The sequence below is a fragment of the Marmota flaviventris genome, chromosome 4, assembly GCF_047511675.1.
Source record: "Marmota flaviventris isolate mMarFla1 chromosome 4, mMarFla1.hap1, whole genome shotgun sequence".
NCBI lineage: Eukaryota > Metazoa > Chordata > Mammalia > Rodentia > Sciuridae > Marmota > Marmota flaviventris.
In genome coordinates this window covers 128,839,014-128,863,268 of record NC_092501.1, presented here as the reverse complement: position 1 = coordinate 128,863,268, position 24,255 = coordinate 128,839,014, and positions in this window count along the sequence as shown.

The window sequence follows — 24,255 nt, the reverse complement described above, 5'->3', positions numbered from 1 at the left end:
GCTGGGATTCTAGGCATGTGTCACTGTGTCTGGCTAAAAATATTTCTTAACACAGACTTGAGAAAGGATTTTTATTTTTATGTTTTTGCTGTGCTGGGAATTGCACCCAGAGCAATTGTGCAAGGTAGGAGAGTGCTCTATCATTGAGCTACATCCCCAGCCCTAGAAATGATTTTTAAAAGAAAGAGCTTATGGCATCACCAGAAATATTATCTCATTACTTTCTTCATCATTCATATTACCACATTTTTTAGTTAAAAATACTGGCAATAGAAGTCTTGCTCATTCTTCCCTTTTTTCCATGGCTTTATGCTTCTGGGACATAGGCTGGAAAGACTAACCACCTGAGAAATATCCTGGGAGCTCAAATCACATTAAATGACCAAGAAAACCCCACGACCCTGTTCTCTTCTTGTTCTAGGAATTCTGCTAGAGAGTTCTTGGAAAACATGGGAAGTAGATTAGCATTGCAGTCCAAAGTTTACAGAGACCCTGGGAGAGGCCTGAGACTGTTCATTTTGCCTTTTGATCAAGGGCAGTGACTGATTTCACATCATTAGTGGGACTCTTGACCACGCCTCTCTCTTTAATTCTTTCCTGAGTGAATTTGTAATTTGCCTTTGGTTTCTGTGTTAAAACAACAGATTGTGAAGGATCAAAGAGGATAATGACAAGGAGGAAGAGGCAAGTTAGTGACATCTTTGTAGGAGGAATAGTAGCTATGCACAGTCTGATTACTTAGAAGTAGTCTTCTGAGAAATGACTTTAGAATAAATTTCAGTATAAAACACTTCAAGAGATTTTGCAAGTATCACATTTATTATTTAATTCTCATTCAGTCATTAACTTTTTATTGAGCACCTACTATTTTTACATAATTTGCATACATATATTTTAGACAACCCTTATACATACTCTACACACTATATGTAAGATTTAGTAAAAAGAGAAGTGTAGAAAAATGGATGCGTTAGACTTTGAAACAAAGCTGTGTTTGAATCCCGGTTCTACCATTTACTAACTGTAGCTAGTTGAATTGCACCCCCTGCAACCCCCGAAAAATATGTCCACCCAGAATTTCAGAATGTGACTTGACTTGGAATAAGTCTTTCCAGATGCTATTAATGTCTCTTGAAGTGAGGTCATCCTGACTTAGGTTGGGCCCTAAATCCAATAACAAGGATCTTAATAAGAGACAAAAAAGGAGAAGACATGGAAACAGGAAAATGCTGTGTGAAGATGGAGACAGAGATTAGAGCTATACAGCCCCAAGTAAAGGACAGTCAGGGTTTGCTGGCAGCCACCTAAAGCTAGGAGAGAGGCAGGGAACAGATTCTCCCTCAGAGCTCAATCTACCAATATTTGGTTTTTGGACTTCTAGCCTCCTAGACTGTGAGAGAATATTAAACTCCAAATTTCATGGTAATTTATTCCAGTAGTCCAACTAATATCCTAGCTGTGTGGTTTTTGGTTAACTAACTCTTTCTCTATCTCCATTTCTATCTCTGTAAAATGAACATTATCTGCTCATAGTTATTGTGAAAAGGTATCATATGTGTCATGAGATGATGCATGTAAAGTGCTTAACATCTGGCACAGAAAGGGCTTGATAAATGTCAGCAATTATTATTAAAGTATGGGTAATATTTATGGGTCGGGCATCTATAGGTCAGGGTGAATTTCTTACCTATATTATGATTACTAGAATAATTATCTCAGCTGCTTTTTGGGAGAGGGTTGGGAGATCTTTTTATCTTTAAAAGAGAAAGAAGAAAAAGGGATATCACGCAGATGAATTGCATCTTATGCTATTTCTGGTTGCAAAAATCATCAGAGCTCCACAACCTCTGCCCCATGACGAGAACACAGTACACATTTTCCGAGGGGCTGCTGGAGACTCACAGTAGCAAGGACTTGTATATTGTTTATAGATTCTAATGCACTTTTCAGAACTGCGTCATTTATGTGTCTCCAAGGTTATAGGAATCCCATCAGTCCTCCAGGAACAAGATGTGTATACTGGAGAGAAAAAAAATGACATTGTTATGTATTTAGTTTGAAAACTGTGCTTGGGAACTACTTATCATTCAATAACATCAAATTTTCTCCTCAAAGTTCTTACAGATTTTTGTTAAATATATTCCCAAATAACTTTATTCTTTTATAGGTTATTCCTATTTTCAAGTTGTTTTCTAGTTTGTTAAAAAATTTTTTATATAAATGGGTAGTTGATTTTATCAAATGTTTTTAGTGTATCTATTAAACTGATTGTATGTGTGTTCTTTTTCCATCAGTTAATATGGCGAAACACATTTCTAAATTCATTGTTGTTAAACCACCCATGAATTCCTGGAACACACCTAATTTAGTCATTTGTTCATTTCAAATAATAAAATTGGATGCTGATTATGTTCCAGTCTGTACTTAAAGTGTTAAGACACAGTAATGAAAAATAAATATCCAGAGATCAGTATTATGGCGTTCATGTGCTAGCATTTTACACACCACTGGATTCGGCATGATAAAATTTTATTCATAATTTCTACATCTATGCACTTGAGAAAAGTTGGTTTATAACTTTGCTTTCTTGTATTTTCCTTGTGTGCATAGTAGGAATCTATTGTATATGCTGGGCTGTGAAATCTCGATGGAAATGCAGCTTGTACTTCAGTCCAAATTTGCTTTAGAGCTTCCCTTACTCTGGTATCCACCTGAACCTGACAGTCTTATATGCATTTGGCAAATGAGTTGAAGTAGACAGTGGAAAGTGATGTAAGTTGCTTCCAAAATCTAAAATCAGGCCTCTCTGGTGTTGAGCCATTTTTTGGGGGAAGGTGGTACAAGATGCAGCAAATTCTCTTTCTTTCTTTTTTTTTTTATTTTTGTACCAGGGGTTGAACCCAGGGGTGCTTAACCACTGAGACATATCCCCAGTCCTTTTAAATATTTTATTAGAGACAGGATCTTACTCAGTTGTTTAAGGCCTTGCTAAGTTACTGAGGCTGGGTTTGAACTCACCATCCTCCTGCCTCAGCCTCCAGAGTCGCTGGGATTATAGGTGTGTGCCACTGGGCCCAACTTTTTTCTTCTTGAAGAAGAAATCTCAACATGTTCCAGATCATTGGATTGCAGAAACTTTAATGAGGTGATGGGTCCCTGAATTTTCATGGGGTTTATCTTCCACTACCTTCTGGCTTTCATGTTCACATATTTTCTCCACATACAACTGGCAAATCTTGCACTTAATTTTTTTTTTTTAAACCCACTGTCTCCCAGATCAGACTAAGTGTTCCTCCCCTTTGAGCATAATGAGATCTGATCTTCATTATAAACCTGTGGAACATTCAGTTAAGTCTTCAGAAGAACAAGTGTCACCTTGTACAACAACTGCTTCAGATGAAACTATTATGGTGTAACCAGGCAAGGAACATATCCTCTAAGCCAGGTAAGGGCAGACTTATTCTGAGACCCTCAGAGTATTAGGGGAGGGAGAAGGTTTAAGATAATCAATGTCTTCTGAACCCAAGTAGATGCCCCCATTCTAAGTTTCAACTCTCTTTCTTAGCTAATCAATGGCTTTACTTCCATAAGAGAATCAGAGAGGCTGTGAATTCAATTTATGTAGTAATTTTTATTTGTATGTGGTGCTGAGGATCGAACCCGGGCTGCACGCATGCCAGGCGAGCCCGCTACTGCTTGAGCCACATCCCCAGCCCTGTAGTAATTTTTAAAAAAAATATTTTTAAAAATTGTTGATGGACCTTTACTTTATTTATTAATTTATTTATATGTGGTGCTGAGAATCGAACCCAGTGCCTGACACATGCTAGGCAAGCTCTCTACCACTGGGCCACAACCCCAGCCCTATATGGTAGTTTCGCAACCAATATAGTTATATTTTGTGTTTGGTTTTCAGTGATATTTGTCCTGTGGCTATAAAAAGTAAGAAATTATTTTAGGACACAATAGAAATTCTTTGATACTCCGTCATGGAAGCTGAGTGTGTAAAGACCTGAGCTTGTAATTTTCATTCTGTAAGTGCTCCTGTGCACTCAGAAGAATTCGTTCAATGTCACAGTCCTTGAGGTCAACATCACTTCATTAACAATCAAGTGGAGCAATCCCTTGTTTCCTTAAGGTACTTAATTCATTAAGAACTTTATCATAACCAACCACGGGTGTAATTTGATTAACTGCAATGCCAATGCATGGATCACTAGTATCCCATGTTCCATTGCCAAGGGATGTAGCATTGCATTCATGTCTGAGGATACAGCCAAACCACTCCACAAATCACATTTAAAAATATATATTGATTTGTTAGTTATAGGTGGACACAATGTCTTTATTTTGCTTTATGTGGTGCTAAGAATAGAACCCAGTGTCTCACGCATGCTAGGCGAGCTCTCCACCTCTGAGCCACAACCCCAGCCCCAAATCACATTTTTTAAACATTGTTGTTGTTGTTCTTGGAACTATTCCTGATACTAATTCATGTATAGCTGGTGTCCACTTGGGAGACAGAAATCACACCAGTTATTTTCACAGAATTATTTTAACATAGAGAATTATTAACTAAGTATTAAATTGCTAATTAGGTAACTGAAAAAGCAGAAAGAATTCATTAATATATCATGAAGTTACCAACCGCAGGAAGAGCTCCCATCCCTATGGTTGGGGGATCAAAGGGAAAAAGTTGGAATTACTAAAACTTAAAAGTTTGGAGGAGAGGCCCCACAGAGCTGGAACTCAGATCTTGGGGAAGGCACAGCTTGACTGGTGTTGATATCTCTGAACCTGAAGGAAACTCTGTGGGGCTGAGACTCCGAGGTAGGGACATTGGTCAGTTGGTGCTGGTGTTTCTGAGGGAGGTAATGAGGCTGGTCCCTGCAAGTGTTGGACAGATTGCAAACTGGATTCAACACTTACTACAGGGAGGGATGGAGATTGCTGTGGAGCTAGGAATCGGAAGTGGACAAGGAGTCAATGGAGGAAGCCCTCCCCACCCTCCAGCCTGTGGTCTCCCTCTAGTGCAAAGCCTTTTGGCAAAGTCTGGCAAGGAACTAGCTAACAAAGCAAAAATGTAGCTTGTAGGTTCCTGGCACCAGCATCAGAAAGCAGAGAATGAAAGGGTGAGTTTGACCCCCTTCCCTCCAATTTCCTTATTACTCCAAATCTATGAGAAAGTAAAGTAATGAGAGCATTGAAAAAACATTTATTTGCAAATCATATTTCGTACATTGGTAAGCATGGCCATTTGCTCAGAAATTCAATGTTAAATACAAATAGTCTTTGAAGACTTTTTCACTACTTGTAAGAACTGGAATTTGTATTCCAATGATAGAAATAATGAAATCTGGAAAAAGTTATGATAGGATGATTTAATTAACAGGGAAGATAATAAAGGAAAATGCACCTTGGAATTTAGTTAAATATAGAATTTAGTTTTGCCCTTAGTCTATTCTTTGCAGACATTTGACATTCTACTGATTTCATATAAAATCTTGACACTCATAGTGATAGAACTCTTTGAAAAAGCAAAATTCAAACTTATTTGATACCTTATTAGTTACAATAGGCTCTCTTTCATTTAAACTTAAGATACAGTTGTTCCAGTGCAGTTATTCATAATAGATTCATGGCCAATGCAGTTGACCTTAAAAATAAGGAATAAAATACGGAAAAATTTTAGTCAAAGGTAAGTTTTCTACAAGGTCTAACTGCAAAGATTCTCTGTAATTAAATAGTTCTGAATATTGGCTTAAGTTTTTATAAATGGGTGTCTAACTTTCCCATGATTGTCCTCATTCAAAACAATTCAGACTTATGAAAAATATTTTTCCCCAAATTACAATGCATTTCAAAGGCAGATATACTTAATATGCATTCAAATAATAAAATGTAGTACCTAATGCTACATTTAGCCCTTAATGTATTTAGTATTTCCAAAACAGTTTAACAGCATCTTTCTTTATCATTGTCATAAATCATAACACAGATGGTGTTTCTTGATATCTTTGGGTCAGATTTCAGTCCTGTGCCACTGAGGCATCCTATAGCAATATGGCTTTTTGGTAGATGGCTTCATTTTGCTGTTGAAAAGGCAGATATAAACAAATTGTGTAATTTACTCTACTATCAAATAAATCACATGTGAACATTTAACTCTGCTAGCCTGATAGTCTGGCAAGTGTTTTATTTTTATTTATTTATTTATTTTTGTTTTGTCTGCATGGAGAATATTTGACATTTAAACTCAATCCAGACAAACATAAAGAAAAACCCAGGCTTATTTTCCTGTGTCTGAGAAGAGGCTCTGTTTAAGCAAAAGGTAGTTTAATTATGACAAGAAAGGGGATTAAAGAGACATCGTTTTGAAGGGTCTTTCTAGGCAAGGTTGTTATAAAAGCCAGACTTTTTAACAAAGTTGTTATAAAAGGAGACTTTTCTTGGAAACCAGTAAATGAAGTTATAGGGTGATTTTGATATAAGCCAGAGCTTGTGACCAAAATCGAAGAATTCCTGGTTCCATACTAGTGTAAGTTATCAATTTTGATCTTCTCTTGCAAGAAGGAGTTAAGCCTCTCTGGGGAATAAGAGAGGCACAGGACTCTTACTCAGTGTTTCCTACGTTATTGAGGAGATGATTTTATCTCCCTCCATTTTTTAGATTCTAAGGCAATGGTTGAAATGGTGAGTGGGCAAAGACACATGAAAAGATGCTCAATAGCATTGGTCACTACAAATGCAAGTCAAAACCATAATGTGATAATACTTCACACCAACTAGGTTGAGTGTAATGAAAAAGGAGCCAAATACTAAATGTTAGTGAGAATTAATAGAAATTGGAATTATCAAACATTGATGGTGGTAAAATGCTGCTTTGGGAATATGGTTTGGCATTTCCTTAAGAAATGATACACAGAGTTCGTATATGACCCAGCGATTCTACACTCAGATATTTACCTAACAGAATGTCCACACTAAAACTTGTACATAAATGTTCACAGCGGCAAATACAAACAACCCAAATGTTAATTAACTTATGAGTGGATAAACCAATGGTACATTACTCAGCAATAATGAGGAATGGAGTATTGATGTGAGATACAACATGAATCTACCTTTAGAACATTATGACAAGTAAAAGAAACCACACATATTCTCTGAATCCATTTATATGAAATGTCCAGGTGGGCAAATCCATAAAGATTGAACAGATCACCATGTTCAGCCAGAGGAAGAAGAAGTTGTGCTCCATTTGTGTACACTGTGCCAAAATACATTCTACTGTTGTGTATAACTAAATAGAACAAATTAAAAAAAAAAAAAAGACTGAAAAGATTTGTGGTTGCCCAGTAATTTGGGAGTGTGGAATGATAGTTACTGCTAAGGGACATGGGGTTTCTTTTAGGGGTAATTAAAATGTCATGAATTAGAAAACAGTGATGGATACACAACTTTGTGACTATACTATGAATGAAAGTCCAATCTTTTAAAAGATGAGCTTTATTGAATGTGAATGATATCTTAATAAAGCTATTATTTAAGATAAAAAATGTCAGCAGGCATTCATCGTCAGGTGTCAGTCCTGTACTTGAATGAGTCTAAGAGCAACTGCTTCATTAAATTTTGACCCTCGAGTACATGACTTGCCTTACCCTAATCCAGGTCTTATACCATAGAGCTCTACATTGCTTCATTTTTAAAAACTCCTGTTCTCCATGTTGGTATCCAGTAACTGATCCTGCCCCCAAATCTAAATCTTTACCTTGCTGACCCAAATTGAAACAGGAAGGCAGGGTTTGTGTGTGTCTTGTTCTGAGGTCGTCACAGAGTGCCTGGGATGGAGAAGGTGCTCCAATATCTAGTGAATAATACCCTTTTCTCAGGAAATATCATCCAATTACTTCCCATTGCTTTTAAGTTAAAATTTCAACTCCTTCCTGTGTGACATGTAAAGCCTTTCATGACTGCACACTTATTGACCTGTCTCTTCCTAATTAGAGGTTTCACTACGATGACCCTATTTTTACTGAACCATTTGCAGATCATGAAATGTTTCATAAGTGCTTTCTCTCTTCTCTGGCTTTGTAATTTTTCCTTCTTTTCTTGGACACAGTATGATCCTACTCAATCCTTCTTTCCTCCTATCCTTCACAGGTGTCAATCTACATCATAGTTGACTTTCTCTGACGCCCTTATCTTTATCCTTCACTGGCATTTCCCCCAACAAATCTCTTGCAATTCTAACCCTTTCTTGGCATCTACTCCTCTATGGACATGAACCAACAGTAACACAGTTCCCTCTGTGTTTTTTTACTCCAGAAATCACACAATGAATCTTAGCTTATTTAAACATAAAGTAATTGTCTTTACTTTCTTTCTAAACAATACAACGACTTTAGATACTTGAACTGTATTTGTTAATTCTTTTGACCTATGTGTTACCAGGGGAAAACATTTTAATTCCTTTTTGCTTTGTTTAAAGCATTACATGATAAATACTGTAGTTTCATATGTTCACTTAAAATTACCCATGCATTTATGACTTTCACTGATCTTTATTGCTTTCATTTGCAATCACTTCCCTTTTACCTGAAGTACTGCCTTTAGAATTTCCTGTAATGAGAACCCTGTTCTCTCAGATTTTGTTTATAGAAAGTTGTCTCCATTTTGACCTCATCTTTAATAGATAATTTTGCTAGGTATAGAATTGTAGGATGATAGTTATTTTCAATGACACAAATATGGTAGCAATTGGAAAGCCAGAAAAGGTGCAGAGATATTCTTTAAGTTCAATTCATCACCTTTTCATTTGCTCAGTAGACATAGGTATGCTCTAAACAGAGTAAAGATGTAAAGGATAAATCAATTTATTTAGTAAAAGATCATGTAGAAGATCATCTTTGTGACTCAAAAATACTTAAAAAGACTTAGGCAAGAGTCTGATAGATTTGGCTATGTAAAAAGTAAAAATTTCTGTTTAACACAGGCACTGATAGATTTAACAGATACCAAACAAAGAGAAGGCAATTGCAAGGTCAAAAAGTTATTAATGTGTTACAATTGCAATCAATTTGAAAAATAGGCAAATTGTAATAAATGGACATGCAAATGGACAACAAATTCATGAGGAAGGGCTCAAACTTATTAGTGATTACAAAAATGCATATTAAACAACAATAAAATATACCTTTCATCTAATTGTTTGGCACAAAGAGTGGGTAAATGGATTTTAGTAAGAGATTGCTATATATCCTTAGAGTAAGAAGATAAGAGCCTCATCCCATCTAAGGAACCTACAAAGCTCACAGACCTGGATCCTAGCCAGAGACATTGCTGCAGAAATCTGTTCCCTTCTGTAATGCATCATCAATTTTTTCCTCTCCCTTGGATCATTCTCAATAGCATGCAAAGAAATGATAGCGTTTTCTATCTTGAAATAGTCCTACCATAACCTCCACATCCCCTTCAACTACTAGTGCTCTTCTCTGTGCTCCCATTTTCAATGCAACTGTTTGGCAGAGTTGTATCTGCTCACAGTCTCTCCTCCTTCTTCCTACTCTCTCTTGAATCCATTAAATGAACCTTTCACTGCATCACTGCACTGGAAAAATGCTTATAAAGAGCAAATCTGTAGGCTTCATTCTCAGTCTTTACTTTAAATATTAACTCAGCAACATTTGAAAAGCAGCTTCTTCCTTGAAACAGATTTTGTATGTGTGTGTGTGTGTGTGTTTCAGCAGGCTGTTTTCTTGGTTATTCTGTTCAGTACTTCCCTCTAAATGGCTAAGTGGGCATTTCATACTTAAAAGGTACAAATTTACCTTCTGGTTCCTCCCCTCAAATTCAGTCCTTCTTCATTCTTCCTGTTGTTCAGATCCTACACATGAGGTTTTCTTCATCTCGCACCCCACAAAATCACAGTGATTCTGAATGCTGAGAAGTCCCATGATAAGAACTGGAGGGGCCTCTAGAGTAACTCTCAGAGTCTGAGGCCTCAAGAACCAGGAACTCTGGTGTCTGAGGGCTAGAGAAGATGGATGAACCCAATCAAGAAGATACAGTGAATTCATTCTTCCTCTATTTTTAGAATTCTTTTTAGATCTTCAATGGATTGGGTGATGCCTAGATACATTGGTGGGGTGGATCTTCTTTTTTAGCTTACTGATTTAAAGGTTAATTTCTTCTGGAAATGCCTAAATAAGCACAGCTAGAAATAACATTTTACCAGATACTGGACATCCCTAAGTGCAGTTAATTTGACACAAAATCAGCCATCATTGATGGTTTTTAGGAGCTGGGCAGAACAAGTGGCTAAGTGTGTCCTAGACTTGCTCGTCCTGCCCTTTCTCTGTTCCACTCTGTATTGCAGGGGGCTGTCTTTAGGTTCCATTTCCCAGGCTCTCTAATTAGCCAGGATTTGGTTGGATTTGACCAGTAGGAAATATTGGTGCTCAATAGAAGAGAAAGAGGGAAGAGATGCACAGATATTTCTCCCTCCTTTCTGTGTCTTGACAGTGTTTCTAACAGAGGCTACATCCAGCCAGTTCCCATTGGACAGGTCTGGTGGGACCCCAGTTTCCAAGGCCCTCAAGCTCTGAGGACACCATCTGCTCCTTTTGTCTCTCTTGCCTAGAGGTGAAGGCAACTTCCTGTTTTGCTAATCTCTGTTTCCCTGGTGGGATTCCTAGCATCCTTCATTACTTGTTAACCAATTTGATGCATCGATTTCCTTTTATTTCTCTGTTTCCTGGTTGGACTTGAATGATATATTTATTATTTTATATATATATATATATATATATATATATATATATATATATATATATATATATTCCATTTTTAACAGTAATGACGAAGTGCCCAGATGGTGCAACCCAGGTGGGCCAAGAGTGACAGGCAAAGGGATATTTTAGATATGAGAGGAAATTGTAGAAAAAACAACAAAGGCAAGACTGTCAAGTCAGCAATTTCTTTAATAGAAGTTTCTCTCCTCCTCTTTTTGGTCTTTTTCTGTATCCTTCTTCATCATCTTTCCCATTGACTTTGAATACCTGGGCTATTGTCTCTCCATTCACTTCTCTTGCTATTCTCTCCAATTCTCCCCACCCTGCACCTGGCCTGCCTCCATCCCTAAAGTTACCCTGGGGCCTGAGGAATGCAGGAGAAGGGGATGGGGGAGAGGGCTGTACTGTTAATTGATGGGGAAGTCGCCAGTAAAATCCAATCCTTTGACCTCATTTTTCTGTGCTTCCTGGCCAGCTTTCTGATGTTTGTTGTGAACTTAACTTTATTGTTTCCTCTGAAGTCACTTTAAGGTTAACCTTTTAAAAAAGGAGCTTGCCTACAGAACTCAGTTTGGTAACTGTGTACTAAGCATCTACTACCACCAGGCAATCTACAGTGAGTTTATAAAAGGAGGAAGTACCTTTAGAGAATGTGTGGGTGGTGGGAGAGACCACTTCTGTGCTTCTGCCCTACCTCCTTCTCAATGTGCCATTCTGTAGGTGTACTATTTTGAAGTGATTGTGCATAAACCCAAATGAAATGATTTGTAGATCATTTTTAGTTTACAAGTTATTCATATTCTGATTATCTTATCCCATCTCCCAATCTTTTTTAGCATAAGCGAGGCATAAATCCGTATTTACCAGGGGTCCCTGCATATCTGCAGCTTCTTGGATTCTGGGATAAGGGAAAAGACACGTTGTTTGGTTCACTTTGTTAGGAAACACACTGGCCTCACAGCGCTGATGTCATTATGGGAACAAACATATATAAGCATACAATATAAGCCCAGCTTAAAATAAGTATATTTCACCAAATGAAAAATTCCTTAATCTATCACAACATTTTCAGTTTCCTTAGTTTCTTCTCTTTTCCCCCAATTCCTCTTCACCACTACCACAATGAAAAGGAAGATGCTGAACCAAACCATTTAGGAAGAATATAAGTTTACTCACAGAGAACGTTCTCACAGAAAAGGTACTAGAAAGATCAGTTCATTGAATTAAGGGAAAATAAAAACAACTACAAATGTCTAAAGGGAAAAAGTCACAGTGTTGCTAAAACTGTACATATCACAGCTGTTGTGTTTAGGGTTCAAGATTAGAAAATTTATCTCATAATTATCTATAAAGGTTGTGATATATTATGTTGGTCATAGAGGTATGCTATTCAGATCTCCCTTTACAGGAGAATCTGCCAAGGAAACAGTAGTGAACAGCCTCCTGCTTTGCCACACTTTTGGAACCTGCCACACATTCACACCAAGGCCACATCTCCCTGGGTTGCCCCTGGCCAATGACTGAGCATTGCTCTAGAGGGTAATTTTTTTGGAGTTCCCCATGGCCTAGGTGAGACTTTTCCAAAGCTATTTGGAAGCCTGAAGCTCTTTGTACACAATGCTTCTTCCTTCCCCTCTTCATTTTGTAAATAGCAGACCCATATTTTGGTCTGAAGGCTCTTCTAGCCCCTCATCCTGACCTTGCTCCCTTAATCCTTCACAAGCATTTCCCACCATAAATATTTGCACCCCTAATTCTCTCCTAACACCTGTTTCTCAGAAAACCCAAACTGACATCGATATCTTCAGACACCAGCATTAAAAAGGTCAGAGCTGAACTTTTTTCAGAGCCCATGGGCAGATGCTGAATGCGCCAAGAAAATAAAATTATGATCCTTAATAAGACTGTATTGGTTTCCTATAGTTGCTGTAACACATTGGTGCAAACTTAACAATGTTTTTGTTGTTGTTGTTGTTAAAAGAAAGACTTAAATTTTCATTTATTTGGGAGGCTGGAACTGAGAAAAGTGGCCTACTCTGTTATTTTTGGCTTATCTCAGGTGTTTTGTTTATTTTTCCTCTGACTACAGCTCCTACTGTATACATAAAGCTGGGGGGCACAGAGTCACTTCTACTTTCACTCAAATTATAAAAGGTTAGATCATGAAGAGATGTCAGAGGAGAAAACCAGCCAGATAAAAGGTCAAAGTTCTAGCAGGCAGGAAAAATAATAGCCCTCTGCAAAGATAAACACATAAAGTCTGGAAAACTGAGAATTGTTACTTTATGTGGTAAAAGATATATTGCAGGTGTAATTAGTTAAGAGTCTTGAGATGTGGAGATCACCCTGGATTATTCAGGTGAGCTTCAGGTAAACATAAGAGTCCTTACAGGTACAGGCAGAAAGGTCAGTCAGAAGGGAGATCTGAAGGTGCTATGCTGCTATTTTTGAAGATGGAGAAAGTGGCTACAGTCTTTAGAAGGTAGCCTTTAGAAATGGGAAGTAGATTTCTCTTTGACCCTCCAGAAGGAATACAGCCCTGTACTGATGTTATTCCAGAGGATGTGAATTTGGATTTCCAAGCTCCAGAACTTGAAGATAGTAAATTTGTGTTGTTTTTAAGTCAGTAAGTTTGTGGCAATGTGTTACAGCAACAGAAAACTCATTCGGTGCTCTTCAAGATTGTAATTTTATTTTCCTGGCACATACCAACATTCAGCATCTGCCTATGGGCTCTGAAAAAAATTCATATCAAGGCTATCACCTGAGTCCATCTCGATGTCATCATTTCATTCATTTACTCACAAATATCCTTGTAGCCTAGTTATGAAGAGTCTGACTCAAGAACAGGTTGGAAACCTAGTTCTGCCTCTTACCAGTTCTGGCAAGTTGTTTAACTTCCCTGGGTTTTGATTTCTCCATCTTCTAACTAGAACAGTGGTCAGCAAACTATGGGCTTTGTGCCAAACCCAGTCTCTGCCTGTTTTTACAAATAGTTTAAATGGAACACAGCCAAAGCATTTATTTACATATTAGCTGTGGTTGCTTTTGTGCTAGCACAGCAGAGTTCTGTAGTTGTGATAGAGACCATGGCTTGCAAAGTTTAAATATTTACTATTTTATCCTTTACAGAAAAAAAAATCTGTGGATCTCTGAAATAAGATAATAACCTACTTGGTGACATTTTTGTGAGAATAAACAGAATACTTAGAAGAGAGTTTGGCATATAGTGGGGGATTTAACAAATGTTAACCATTATTGTTATTATCATCATCATTGGGATATAATTTGTTACAGTTGTTATTTTATTGTTAATTCATCTTATCAATATAGTCATTGTGGGCTCCACTGTCACTGCTGTCACCTCCAGGGAACTCCTGGCCCTTTCAGAGCCTGAACTACAAGACTCATTCACCCCAAGGCACGCCAATGCCTACTTCTGGGTTTGGGGCAACCTTCAGTCCAGATTAGGGGAAACTCTTGGGGAGAAAATGATAAATTCACAATGGATTTGATGGTATTTTGAAATTTATATTTTCTCTACTCTACTTACTACTGTTTGATTTCCAGGGTCCTCAAATAACGACCTATGCATTATGTCGTTGAACTCAGTGGAAGTGACAAGTGAAGGGTGCTTACTCCATCTTACCTGGAACTGGAACCTCTCAATACACTTTAGTATTATAAACTTCAAGGCAGGATGCTAAGTACTGGTACTGTAAGATTGTGAAGAATAATGTGACTTGGTGCCTGCCTTAAACAAGTGTGGCAGAAAGTAGAGAAAGTCAGGATGATTCCCACGTGTCAGAATTTGCTCTTCCCTCCCCCATGTATTATGTGGGGGAGGGCAAATGGTAGCCTGACACTCCAAGCATGCTGGGGTCTTGGCCAAATAGAACTGGTCGGAAGGAGATTAAAGCAGGGCCAGGAGAAAATGGGAGCAACAGATCTGACAGTTTTCTTGGTGGTGGTGGTAGGTCTCCTGGGCTGTCTAGGCACATTAAGCAAAGTTTAGGGCATCTAGTCTCAGATCTAAAGGTGATGTCCTAGAATCTTGAGTTACCAGCATGTATCAGCACAGGAGAAATTTATGTAATGGTGGAATGTTTGGGAGTAAGGCAGACTGTGTCATATGAATTTGAGAGATAAGTTCATAGTCTTAGCATGCCAAGAAGGTGGTAGGAACTGTTCCCCAAGAGATCTGGGGTTCAGAGGGATGCATCCACCTTGGAATGGATGGATGAGGCAGGGCAAGAAAGGATATCAGGAGGGAAGAGGTTTGTTAAGAAGTCCAGTTGTTTAGATAAACTTAACTGGTAGTAGGGAAAACTGCAAGTTGGGAATCTACATAAAACACATGACATATTCCTGAATGCTTAGCGGGAAGGAAGACAGGTCAATGGGTCTTGAGGTACTACATTGTTCTGACTGGACCACTTGATCTAGAAAACACGATTTTAAGTTAAACTCTACCAACAGAACTTTGATTCCCAAAGTTAATGCACATAGAAAGCATCTGGGGAAGCTGCTTGAAAAATGCAGATTTCTGGAATGAGTGAGGTCCAGAAATTTGCACTTTTAGATGATCCTGACGTGGCTGTCCACAACCCATAGAATGTCATTATTTCTGAACATCAGGTGAGGCTTGTCTCAGTTGTCATCTGTGATGATGTGACTGGAGGATGAGAAAAGGGGTGACAAAGGAGTCATTATGTGTTTTTTCCAGGATGCTGGGATTTGGAGGTTGATTTTTCTGACTCTTCATATTTTCTTTCCAGGAGACAGGACTGCCCAAGCAAAATTGCCCAAAGAATTGCTTATTAACACTGGCGTAGGTATCCGATACTCTCCAAAGCACAGTTCTCAGGAAAAGGCTGTATTTTCCAATGTGGTTTAGGACAGGAAGGACCAACAAGGGTTTTGATTCATTTCTACTGGAACATAAAATGGCAGAGCCTGAGGCTATCTGGAATAGAGAATAATGCACGGGAGAGAGGACTCTCTCCGATTGCCCCAGAGGCAAACCTTACAGGCCACCTTACACTCCGGCAAGGAAGCAGGGCAGGCCCTTTGTCTTCTCTTAGGCACTGGAAGTCTGCCCAGTAGTAAAACCCAGACAATCAGAATTGAGTCTCTAATCATTGCTCCTTTTCTTGGGGAGGGGCTTATAGTTCACTGGGGAGAAGCATAAGAAATGTGATTGAATGGTCCTTCTATGATAGAACTGCTTTTCCTAAAGAAGTTGGTTTTGTGTGTTTGAAAGGAGGAACTCTTAAAAATAGTCACTCATGATAAGACTTCCTAGATTTATGGCAGTGAAACACATAAAAGAATGTCTTGTCCCCAAGCAACTTTGTATAGAGTCCCAAAACATCATCTCAACTACTGGTGCTTGCTACAGGAAATTTTGACAGCGAGTAAGAGAATGAGAAGACATATCCCTTGATGAATTTCTCAGAAGCCCTCAAGTGGACTTCGGACTACCATGTAGGTTCCTCAGAGGCAAGTGGGAAGCACTCAAGTTCTTCTGGAGTTCCCTAGAGGCAAATCTGTGACAATTTGAGCAATATAATAAACAATGATGATAATGGATTTTAACTCATAAAATAAAATAATTATCAAAGAGTCCATATTAATTTAAAAAATAATTGAATATAGGAGAGAGAGGGACCATTCAAATTTACAGTAGAATGTCAATTGAAAAAAATGTAGAATAAATGATGGAAATAGGAAAATCACTCTATGGAAAACATTAACATAATCATTATTTTAGGAAAGTACCATCAATGGATGCTAAAATTAGTGGATGATGGTGTCATGGGAAACAAGTATCTGTATAGTTTTAAAATATGTCTTCCTTTAAGATAGTCATAATTACAAAAGGGTAATAGTCACTGAATAATGGAGAAATACAGCAGACAACCCCTTGATGATCAAAGTTAACATCATCATATAGACATATAGTTATCATGTACCTCTTTCTGTGAAATGCCAACATCATACTTCTAGGATGCTTCTGACTCAAATGTGTAACCTCAAGCTAATAGTGACAAAACATTAAAAAAAATTCACACTGAGGGGCATTCTACAAAATAACTGGCTTATATTTTTCACAAGAGACTATTCCAAGTTTGAGAGACAAGGAAACATGAGTACTAAATGTAATGTGAGATCTTGGACCAGAAAAAGGATATTAGTAGAACAACTGGTGAAATCTAGATAAGGTCTGTGGATTAATTTTATTGCATGAATGTCAATTTTCTGGTTTCAATAATTATACCATGGTTGTATAAGATGTAAATATTAGTGGAACCTGTGGGAAGGCATATGGAACTTCATGTAGCATTTTTGCAAATTTTTAGAAATCTAAGATGGTTTCAAAATAAAAAGTTAGGAAATGAAAGAAAGAGCCCTTCTGGATTCTATGAAGGGATTTCTTCACCTTCAGATTTATGCAGTGAAATAAAGCAGAAATTATGCAGAAGATAAAAACTTGGCATGTGAGATTAAATATTTTGTAGTACACACTATGTGTTAATTCATAATTAATTAAATATAGTCTTTAGGTCCATTTTACTAAAACATTAAACATTTGATTGAGAATTTAATGCCCTAGTATGACTTTAAATCTGTGGGAAAATAATTTCCAACGTACATAATTTTGACTTATGGCATCTTTTCTAGAAAAGCAATCCTCCACAGAAGTGAGAATGATCCACAAACTAATCACATTTATCAAAGAGACCAAACAGATTAATAGAAACTGTGACTTTCAGGAAGGTGTTCTTACTATCTTGACTTTTTTTTTTCTTGATTGCAAATCATCATCAACTTAAATGGATAAATTTAATTGAAGTTTAAATGTAGGCATCATACTGAAGGGCCTTTTGGCACATATCATCATTCAAGAATGCATTGATTGAAAATAATAGAAAAAGACATGGCCTAATTCAATTCTGGATTCTGAGAATAGCTTTCAATCTTGAAGTCTCAGAATCAACAGGGACATTCTTTGTGCAAATTCATTACCTGAAAGGACACTTTTGTTCATTCAGAAGCCTGTATTACAGAACCAAGGAAGATGTATGAGAACATGCATGACTCTCCAAAAGGAAATGAAATTCGGTGCAGATGCAATGCCTGTCCAATTTGGATGATGGATATATTCCCGCGTCCTATACTATAGAATACCCATATATTGATTTGGGGAAGCACAGAGACTTTAATACTGGGGAACAAGAATGGAGATGGTGAGATTTTTTTTTAGTGTGATATCAGTGTACATGCAGGTGTAACTCTCTTGCAATGGTTCAAGTAAATATATAGCTTTTGTTAAAAAAAATTACTGGTTAATTTTCTTTGGCAATGTACTTTAAGATAGGTAGAAGCTAACATTTATTTATTTATTTATTTTTAGGTTTTTTTTTGGTACTGGAGATTTAACCCGGGGTGCTTAACCATTGAGCCACACCCCCAGTCCTTTTAATTTTTAAAAAACTTTAAAAAAATATTTATTTTTTAGGTGTAGATGGACACAATGCAATGCCTTTACTTTATGTGGTGCTGAGAATTGAACCCGGGTCCCACCTGTCCTAGGCGAGAGCTCTACCCCTGAGCCACAATCCCAGCCCTAGACCTTTTAATGTTTTAATTATGAGGCAGGGTCTCGCTAAGTTGTTTAGAGTTATGCTAAGTAGCTGAGGCTGGCTTTGAACTTGTGATCTTCCTGCCTCAGCCTCCTGAGTACCTGGGATTAAAGGCATGTACCACCATGCCCTGCAGAAGCTAACATTTAAATAGAGCTTGTTGTATTTTAGATTCTAGTCTACGTATTTGCTACATTAACTCATGTAATCATCACTACAACCCCAGAAGTAGATATTAATTATAATCTCCACTTTTCAGATAAGGAAACTGAGGCATAGAGGTAACCTAACTTGCCAAAGAGGCTAGTTAAGTGGCTGAGATGATCCAAATATGGGCAGTCTGTCTCCAGGATTATGCTTTTAACTACTATACTATATTTAGCATATTTAGAGTTTGCTTCCTTATTGTATAATGTTCACTTTTCTCTTTTGGACACATGCCATCAATTTTCTGGATACATAGTAATTACAGTCAACATTTTATAAGCACTTTATATAAATTAAATTATTTAATTCCCATAACAAGTGTGTGAATTTTAATGTCTCCATTTTGCAAACTGAGGTTAAATAACAGTCCTAGGTCAGACAGCTAATAATTAGGCAAGGTAGGAGTTGATGCTAGAGAGCCCTGAGCTCCTGTTCTTATACACTGTACCCTGCTAACTTTGACAGATTGCCATTTTCCCTCTAAATTGGTCCTCCCCTTTTTCCATATCATGGAGTTTTCAGTAGCCCCAAGGCTACCCTGCTTGAACTCCATTTCCCAGAATGCCCTTGAAGCTAGGTTTGGCCAGAAGACTAAGCTGGAATGAATGGAATGTGATTAGGAGGAAACAATGAAACTTCTATCAAGAAAATTGCTTACCCTGGACTTCTCTTCTTCCCGTGGGGTAAGGCAGAGGTGCCACATTGGCTTGGACCTGCCAGGCTGTGATATCACAGGATAAGTCATATTTCTCAAACAATTGCTCTTTCCTACCCCACTGGAAGTGGTCTGATGTCAGGAATGCGTCCTGCATTCTGCCAAAGGTTTTTTGTTTTGTTTTGTTTTGTTTCTATTGTTAAAGCAGCTTAACTTCTACCATCATACCAACTGGCTTGTGTACCAGGACCAATTAGAATTTTCCAAGTGGTCATTTGTACTCCTAGCCCAGGATTGAAACATTCTGAGAACAACATCAACCAACATTGTTCTAGGTTCATTAGTTTATGAGCAGAACTATTGTTGTTTGCTCAACTGTGATTTTCCAATGATCTGTGTAACTTTTCTAATTCCTCCATTAAAAATATGGTAGTATAATATTTACTGATACAAAAAAAGAATATTTTTAAGAGGAAAAAAGTGTCTTGCAAAATGGTAAAATGTGATTTCTGTCTTATAACAGTTGATATCATTATGTTGAGTAATTATAGGAGATTTTTATTTCCCTTTTCTTTCCCTTCACCTGACTGCTTTCTTTTTATTTCTTTCCTTCCTTTCATTATCTGCAAATGATATTTTTTCCAATGAATTTATATTATTTTTATTAAACTTTATAAATATGAAATAAAAGTAGTACATATATACAAATCACATAGACTGTGCTAACAAATAAAGCTAAAAAAATACGTAGTGGTTTAGAGAACTAGAGGTTTAGTTCTTACTCAAGCAACAGAGCTGGTCTAGGAGCCAGTTTGGTTGGCGATGGCTGTACTCCACACAGACATTCAGGGTCCCAGGCTGACTGAGATTTTGCCATATTGAACAAGTAGCTTATCATTCTATCCTTATTTCCTTGAATTTTCTTCATTTAAGAATTAACACGAGCCTCTGGTTAGTATTAGTTACATTAAACGTCATGAATGCTATGAAAAAATAAAGTTCAGTTCAGACCATATCATCTTTTATTTCCATTCACAGGAATGAAGAAAGCACATGGAGAAAGGTGTATGGCAGGTATTTTAGAGCCAGGCCTGGAAGCAGGACACATTCTACCCACATTCCATTATCAAGAACTAAGTCTTGCCACACCTAATGGCATACCATCATAATTAGCCTATGAGGTCATGTCATTGTTCCCAGCTGTCCATTCAGGTTAAATAAATGATTGAACCCTATGACTATTTATTTTTAATTTTTAGGCTATTTTTTGGTTTAACCTTAGTTCTGTTAAAAAATAATATATCAATTTTCCTGTTGAAAACTTTTTTCATAAAAAGCAGAGTCAAAAATCTCTCCCCAAAGATTCAGGAGTTGGCCTGTTATTTTTTAGCTTTGTAAAGATCATATTGATTCACTTTGTTATTATGCTCTTAACTAAGCTTCATTTCTAGGCAAGTGGCACCTATTATTTATAGGTCAGGAAGAGAGTTGACATTCAGTCTTGTCTCTGGGGTGAAGCTAATGAATTGTAAGATTGGTTCACGGTGAATAAATTAGTTTTGGAACCATGGAATTGAGAAGTTTGGTATTTTCTTTCTTTATATCCCAGATTGCTATCTGTGACTCCCTGCTGTTTGCCTTTTGATTTTATAGATCATACGAAATAAGCTCTATGCTTCCTCTTCTCCACAGACTTCCTTTCTGTTTTTTTTTTTTTTTTTGTCAAGTAAAGGAATAATTTATTAAATACTGAATACAGTCCAAAGAATTGTGTGGAATTTATTTCTTCTGACGATAGCAGTAACAAATTTCTTCTGATCAAGGGTAAATCACCAGTCCTGAAACAAGTGCTCCCTCCCACCCAGTGTGAAATACTCTGATGACAGAAGTATTTCCTGCATTCTGACTGTATTATTCTGATAAAAACAGAGAGAGCTGGCTAGGAATCTCAAAGTTCTGAGTCAGCAGAGTGGGAGTGATGGGAGGATAGCCTTGAAGCTTTAGGGCTTAGGGTTGGGAAAAACAGAAGATTATGAACAATGTTCTGAAGGCTAATAGCATCTCAGAGAACAGAGACAAGAAAGAAAACCAGATTCCGAAATGTGTGGCTTAAACAGATAAGTTGGCAAGAGTGGGTCATCCAGTACCCCAGGACCTATTAAATCTCATTCTCTGTTTCGGCACATCCCTCCCCATCATTCACATGTTCTCTTTCTCCTCCTCTTCTCAGCTTTCCCCTTCCCTAACTTTTCTTGCCTGTTCCTTTTTCTTACCTCTTTTTTTCCTTCTAGTAGCATCCTCAACTATGCACATATCTTTCCCACTCCCTAAGGTGGCCACAAAATAGAATATTCTAAAATATATACATTTGATCACACATGTTTGAAACACTACATGTCAAACCCTGTGTTAGGTCTAGGGTGTCCAAGGATGTACAAGAGGTACTCTCAGTTTATAGTCTATTTGGTCAGAGGCCTTTACTCTTTGGGATCATGAAGGACAGAAAAGACAATTTTGCCAGGGAGGTTCCGGCAAGATGTCCTCAAAAAAGGTGACACTAGAGCTTGTGTCTTCAAAGGTAAGTAGAATTTTGCCAGATAGAGAAGGAGGGAAAAACCTTTAGATAAAGGGAAGAGTGTGTAAACTACTTTCCCCCTTCAAAACAGATTTCCCAATACTAACTGGACGTCATCAAAAATTATCAGTGAGAAAGCATTTCCTTCCTTATCCATCATAAGAACTATTGCATTGACTAAAGATGTCAGAGTAATCCTTTTCTACATAGAATCCAGTTATCTAGCATTCTTATCATTTTGAGAACATAGCTGAGCAATAAGTAATAAACAAAGTTTCTGAGTAACCAACGTTATGTGGCAAAGTCTCTGCTCACTGAAGACCCATATATCCTCTCAGTCTGAGCCTCTTGCTGAGTACTATGGATCTCATTTCCACAAAGCACATCAGAGGCAGCTATGTGGATGGCAGTAGGAAAGGTGTTACAGTTTGGGGATATTTCAGAAGGGCTTGGCAATGGTTAGAGTCCTGAGAGTTTGGAAGAAGTCAGAAAAACCCTCTATGTCTGCAGACATAGAGAGAAAAGGCAAAGAAGTTGGTAGGCCTTGGTCAGTTCTGCACAATAAACTAATTGTGTTGATGTCCATAATGATCAAAATGGGTTATTTGCCAAGGAATTCAGTGGAATTTAGTGTGCTCTTAAGAAGGTAGTTTGTAATTAATTTTAGAAAGATTGCCACCTTAAGAAATTGAAATTTTCTTTAGAAGTTTCTTTGGTTTACTAAATATTAATTAAAATCATTACTACTTTATATTTTGCCTTTAAAAAAGCTTTTAAAAAGCTCTTTCAATTGCCTTATTGACTCAAGCAGTTAGCTGACAGGACCAGGAAAAGATATGGGCATTCAGTCCTTTATCCGGTCCATTTGCACCATCTCCAAGCTTGGGGCTGAGGTGGACACAGGGGTGAGCTGGGTGTGCTGCCTGACAGTGGGACAATGTTCAGTGGGAAGAATCACATTAAACAAGACAGTTTCACATTTAATTTCACATGAAAAGTTAAAGCCTCTCAAAACCTTGTTTACTTTGCACCCAGCTGCCATTTGCTTATGTAACAGAGTCATTGCTAATGTGAAATATCTCACTGGCAAGCAGCATCTTAAATCAGAGTGAATCACTGAAGCTTTGGCATGGTTAAATGAACAAGTTGCTGTAAAACCTGATGTTTAGAGAATTACACTTGGAAAAGTGCTTTCAACTGGATAACGCCAAGTGTTGGTGAACAGGTGGGGTGTATAAAAACTGCTTATGGGAGAGTAGATTGGTAAAAACCATTCATGTCATGTTCAACCATAAAAATGGGATCCTAAGTAGAATCAGTTATACTCCATGTATGTAATGATATGTCAGAATACTCTCTACTGTCATGTATCTAAAAAGAACAAATGAAAAATTTGAAGATAAAAAAATAAAGTGCCAAAAAAAAAAAAAAAGACCATTATCTATAGAAGAGTTTCAACTTTGGGTGTTCATTAAGATCCTTGGGAGCTTTTTAAATTCCTGTGTCCAGGCCCTACTCAGACCAACTGCATTAGTTAGAATCTCTAGAAGTAGAACCCAAGCAGTACCACTTTTTTAAAGCTCATCAAATGATTCCAATTTTCAGCCCATGTTACTAAGTATTGCTGATGGGCAAGCTGGTAGCACTTAGTTCACTGGGAAGTATGCACTTTGCCTAGTATGGTACCTAACTTAATATCAACAATTAATGCTATTAACAAGTAGTGGGGTGCTTTGGGTAAGTGGGGATATATATTGACCCTGCTTAAAACCCTGACACTATTCTTCTGGGGATATCTCAGAGAAAATTTTATATAAGTTTAATAAGTGTGTGGGTATGTTCCCTGTGGTAATTTTTGTGATGAGATGGAAGTCATTTAAGCATCTGTATCTGGAAGAATGGATGAGTAAGATGAACCAACATGCATTCATCTTAAAACATGGTGCTACGTGAGAAAAAGGAAGGAACAGAAGACAAGCCTTAGCACAATACCACTTCATTAAATTAAAAATACATTGGTAGAAAGCAACAATCCGAATTTTATTAAAAGGTTCACAAATATGGGGAGTCAAGGAGACGCATGAGAATAGGAAATGGGAATAAATGAGAATGAAGAAATACTTAACTGATCCCAGAAATATGGGAGCAACCTAGCAACAATGAATGACACTAGTGAGCCATGAACTAAGGAGTATGGTAAGCTCAACCTCTCTGCCTCTATAGCCTCTCCTCAAATAATAAAAGTTCAAAGAACTCTCATAGCAAACAGGCCACTATGCTGTGGGGGTATGCAAGGGCACATGACCCCACCACATCTGCTTTGAGTAACAGCTGCATCTGACAAAGGTTCGCCTGTGGACTAGTTCCCTCAAACACTGT